Below are 5,861 nucleotides of genomic sequence, written 5' to 3' on the forward strand. Positions count from 1 at the left end.
AATGTTTGTATGACTTGCTATTTTGGCATTGCAAGTATAGACTCACCTAACACACTTAAGTGAGACTCCTCTATGAAAGATAAAAATCAAAGAATCTGTGATTATGAATGTGGTTTGGGAATGGGGCATAGACATTTTGTAGAGTATAAGCATTAAAACTGAGTTGATATGGAATGTAAATAACAGCCAACATTATTTTGGTTTAGGTAGTAGCTTTAAGACAAGAGGGAATATCAGAAAGAGGCTACTGAAATTTCTGTATATGGGTATTCATAACAAAAAAGAAATAATATGATCAATCCCAATAAAGATTCCAATGCAATTCTTCACAGATATTAAAAAAAATTTTAGTTTCATATGGATATCTACACACACACACAAAAAAAACACATAATAGAATAACAACAACAACAATAAAAAACAGGGTAGTGAGCTTGGGTGAGGACTCAGAGACTTTCAGTCTGAGGAAACAGGATTGGCTGAGGAGTTGTCAAGGTGAGGGTGGCTGTGGCTTGCTCTGCTTCTCTGATCTTTCAGCTTTTACCCCAATATCTGGCACAGCAGCTATACAGAAAAGATGAGTGAGGAATCCAACGATGACAAGAAGCCAATGACTAAATTTGAACTGGAGCGAGAAACAGAGCTTCGATTTGAGGTGGAGGCGACTCAGTCAGTGCAGCTGGAGTTGTTGGCTGGCATGGCGGAGATCTTTGGCACAGAGCTGACCAGAAACAAAAAGTTTACCTTTGATGCTGGTGCCAAGGTGGCTGTCTTCACTTGGCACGGCTGTTCTCTGCAATTGAGTGGCCGGACCGAGGTGGCTTATGTCTCTAAAGACACCGCTATGTTGCTCTACCTCAACACTCATACAGCCTTGGAGCAGATGCAGAGGCAGGCAGAAAAGGAAGAAGAGAGAGGCCCCCGAGTGATGGTGGTGGGTCCTACTGATGTGGGCAAGTCCACAGTGTGTCGACTGCTACTCAACTATGCAGTGCGTTTGGGCCGCCGTCCTACTTACATAGAGCTGGATGTGGGTCAGGGCTCTGTGTCCATCCCTGGTACCATGGGGGCCCTCTACATTGAACGGCCAGCATATGTGGAAGAAGGTTTCTCCATCCAGGCCCCTCTTGTGTATCATTTCGGCTCCAGCACTCCTGGCACCAACATCAAGCTTTATAATAAGATTACATCACGTTTAGCCGATGTGTTCAACCAAAGGTGTGAAGTGAATAGAAGGGCTTCTGTGAGTGGCTGTGTCATTAACACCTGTGGCTGGGTCAAGGGCTCTGGTTACCAGGCCCTGATACATGCAGCTTCAGCCTTTGAAGTGGATGTGGTTGTGGTGCTGGATCAAGAACGATTGTACAATGAATTGAAAAGGGACCTGCCTCATTTTGTTTGAACTGTGTTGCTCCCAAAATCAGGGGGTGTGGTGGAACGCTCCAAGGACTTCCGGCGGGAATGTAGGGATGAGCGGATCCGTGAGTACTTCTATGGATTCCGAGGCTGCTTCTATCCTCATGCCTTCAATGTCAAATTTTCTGATGTGAAAATCTACAAAGTAGGGCACCCACCATCCCAGACTCCTGTTTACCTCTGGGCATGTCTCAGGAAGACAATCAGCTCAAGTGAGTGCCCGTCACCCCTGGCAGAGATATGGTGCACCATCTCCTGAGTGTCAGCACTGCTGAGGGGACAGAGGAAAACCTTTCTGAGACAAGTGTGGCTGGATTCATTGTGGTGACCAGTGTGGACCTGGAACACCAGGTGTTTACTGTCCTGTCTCCAGCCCCTCGCCCACTGCCTAAGAACTTCCTTCTCATCATGGATATCCGGTTCATGGATCTCAAGTAGTAATTAGCAAGGAGCCTCCCTTTCTGGGCCGTAGAAATCTGGCCATCACAAAGGCAGAGATTTGGAAACCTTATCAAGGAGCTGACAAGGAACAACTAGTAGAAAGCACATATTCTACCTCTTACAGCAATGGTAATAGCCAGACTCCTGTAACTCTGAACCAAAAGGAGAAACTACGAAAAGAAAATCTGATTATTTTTTTTAAGATCGCCTAAGGTGCCTGCTACTTTAAATATTCCAAGATCCTGGAGAATTCCATGTCTTCCACTGTGCTACCACGAGTTTTTTGTTACTACTCTCTGGTCCATATGTAGTTCTTGTTATATAACTGAGGTGAAAGTGAGATAAAGTTCAAACCTGAAAATAATTATTTTAATAAATATCATTATCATATCATAAAAAAACAGGGTAGTGAAAATATTCCTAAATAATGAAAGAACTGCTGGAGGTACCATCACCACTAACCTCACATTGTACTATAGACAACATGGTATTGGCATAAAAATAGACAAATGGATCAATGAAACTGAATTGAAGACCCAGATATAGGTCTACACACCTATGAACACCCGATTTTATATTTTATTTTTGTAAAGATCCTAGAAACACACACTGGAAAAAAAGCCAACATCTTGAACAAATGGTGTTGGTCAACTGGGAAGGCTGTATGTAGATCCAAATACATCTATACTTACCACCCTGCACAAAAGTCAATTTTAAATGAATCAAAGACCTGGACATAAAATAAGTACACTGAACCCGATAGAAGAAAGTGGGGATTAGCCTAAAAGACATTGGCATAGGAAAAGTCTTTGTGAACAGAACACCATCAGCACACAGGAAATAAGATCAGCACTTAATAAATGGGAAGTCATGAAATTAAAAGCATGGCAAAGGACACCATCATTTGGACAAAGCTACATGCTTCAGAATGGGAAAAGATTGCTACCAACTGCACATCTGATAGAAGACTAATATCCAAAATATATAAAGAACTTAAAAATATATATCAACAAAACTCCAAATATCCCAATTTAAGAAATCTAAACAGGGAATTCTCAAAAGAAGAAACATAATTTTTAAAGAAATATTAAAGACATTTTTAACAGCCCTTTTCATTGGGGAAATACAAATCAAAACTACTTGGTGATCTCATCATACACTAATCTAAATGGGCAAAGATCAATAAAACAAGTCACAACTCATTTGTTGAAGATATGGAGCAAATGAAGTAGTCATCCTTTGCTGGTGGGAGTGAAAATGTGTTCAGTCACTATGGAAGTCACTGTGACAGTTCCTCAGGAACCTGGGAATTGATGTGCCTCAAGAACCAGCTATACCGCTTTGGGAATATACCCTAAGGACTCTATATCCTATCACAAAGACACTTGTTTAACCCTGTTCATTGCTGCTCTATTCAAAATAACCAGAAACTGGAAACAGCCTAGATGTCAGTCAATGGATGAATGGATAAAGAAAATATAGTACATTTACACAAGGGAATATTACTCAGCTATTTAAAACATCATGAAATTTTCAGATAAATGAATGGAGAGGAAAAAAATTATCCTGAATTAGGTAACCCAAGTCCAGAAACACAAATATTGTATATATTCAGTAATAAGAGAATGCTAAGTCTTAAGTCTTCTATAATCCAGCTACAATATTTATAACCACATAGGTTTGATATACAGTAAGTGACTGGGGGAAAGGCTGGATTACCTTAGGAAGGGAAAATAGAACAAGTAGTTAAGTACAGACAGGGAAGGGAGGAGAAGGGATAATGGGATCACATAGGGAGGCAAATAGTAGTGAAGAAAATAGGGAAGGTATAGCTAAAACTAATCCATTTGAGAGGTCATATGGAAACTTAATAAAGTAGAAGCTTCCTAAAATATATACATGTATGAAGACTAAATGGAGTAACCAAATAATGTGAAGACAGTTACCCAAGTGATTATCTCCAGCCACCAAATGAAGCCTCCAGTTCTGGAAATAGGCTACATCTACATTTTTGGAATGAGGAGCCTCATGGGAAATTCCAGAGAACTCAGGCTATTGCCAAGGTTATTTGTTGCTCTCCACACACAGAGGGCGAGTTTCTATTGCTGAAGACAACACCTACACAGCTAATGAACAGAGAGAGGTGGAGCTAGTGACGATCTAGAGCCTTGACTCTTACTGACTAGTGTTCATGGTACTGGAAATTAATCTGCATGCTAATGCAGGAGAAAGGTAAATATCAACCCTGTTACAAACCCTTTGAAGTGATGGCCTGCCTGCAAGATGTTCTAGTGGAACAGTGGCACAAGACTTCTGAGAGTAACTAACCAATATCTGATTGAACTTAAGACCCACTCCGCAAGGTGGAAACCCTTTATGACTCTGCTTGGGTGGCCAATAACCTAAGATAGGCCAGTTTATGGAGAAAGGGAGTATTTATGATTCTACTTTACTCTCTTTTACCCACTCAAGGTTCAGATTTTAATCTAATACTACTTGTGCTTGTGTATGTCTGTAGAAACAAATGTAAATAGATTAGAGGTGGGAATTTATCTGTTAGTTTAATTTATTCTCAAAGGGAAAAAGACCAACAAATTGTAATTTATGCTTCCTTACCAACTGTAAACTTAAGCTGCATATTATTTCAGTTAGGTGTTGGCACACTGATCATAATCTCAGCATGCATCACTAAATTTAACCTTATTTCTGATATACTGCAAAATGTTCTCCCAATGCAGATCCACCATTCTAGAGTTAAGAATAACATATAAAAGACATTTCAGTAAATTTAATTTAGTGTCTATTCTGAAAACCTACAATTTGACTATAAGTAAATGCTGGATACACTAAAAGGAGATCAGTAAACTTCTATCAAACAATACTAAAATTAAATTAAAATCACATAATGAATAATAACTAAAGGATAATGGTAGATGACATTATTGTAGGCTGGCAGTCACAGAATCATTTTTTTCAGTTACTAGCAATAATTTCATATGCCTTATACCTATCACTACTTTTTATTGGCAATATTAATTCACATGAACCATTTTCCCTTTATAAAGAACTTTATCATGTAAAATTTTACTGTCACGTGATTGATTTTATTTTTATTTTTATTCCTCCTATAGGCAATTGAGATTTCTGAGATATTGTCTTACTCTGAAGGTCACGTTTTGAGGGATTTTTCAGGGAAATAGCCTGCCATTAACTCAATGGTAGATTTTCTGAGCTAAAATTGCAGACATGTTGTTATTCCAGTGTTCTGAAAAAAAATTCTCTGACTCTGAAATGTGTTTAATAATGTTCTAGGGGTGTGTGTGTGTGTGTGTGTGTGTGTGTGTGTGTGTGTGTGTGCGCGCGCACACGCACCTGTCAGCTTCCATTATATTAAGTACAAGAATTAGACTATTACAGAGGGATAGTCAGTTTAGTTACTTCAATCTAATTACCTGCAGGAAATGTGGGGTTACCCTAGTACAGGATAGTGACCTGTGCACCAGGAGAAAAAGATCATTGAGAAAAACTTTTCAATGTCTCAAAAATTAATAATGGCACAGTTTCTGGTTTAATTAGAGTATGTTATTTCAATAAAGCTTTATTTCTCTGGGAAATAATACCTGTGAATGGAAATAGAAGGGAAGACCTTGCAGGCGGGCGTATGAAGGCACAATGGTGAGGCATTGCTTGAGTCCAACTCATTCCATGTATGAATTCATAATGTCAACTCTCAATAATATCCTTAAGTATCAGCAATGAAGTACCAGAAATAATTCTCAGACGTATGATGACACATGAAGAATGTATCTCTTCTTGGGTTTCTGGTTGAAATAATATTTAAAACCATAATCACAACATCTTCAAAAGTTCTGGAAATGTGAGACGCTCAAAATTAGTTGAAATTTTTCTCATTTACCTTGCTACTTGGTTGAATTTATTTTATGTTAAAAACTAAATTTAAAAGTCTCATAATCCACACTCTCAATCAATGTGTTTAAAAAACA

At 38.8% G+C, this 5,861-nt stretch overlaps 1 pseudogene; it reads left to right on the forward strand.

The window, feature by feature from the left end:
• The first annotated feature begins 576 nt into the window (after positions 1-576).
• On the forward strand, positions 577-1,946 carry LOC102925281 (polyribonucleotide 5'-hydroxyl-kinase Clp1 pseudogene; annotated as a pseudogene).
• Positions 1,947-5,861: the final 3,915 nt, after the last annotated feature.

The sequence above is a fragment of the Peromyscus maniculatus genome, chromosome 10 (genome assembly GCF_049852395.1).
Source record: "Peromyscus maniculatus bairdii isolate BWxNUB_F1_BW_parent chromosome 10, HU_Pman_BW_mat_3.1, whole genome shotgun sequence".
Lineage (NCBI taxonomy): Eukaryota > Metazoa > Chordata > Mammalia > Rodentia > Cricetidae > Peromyscus > Peromyscus maniculatus.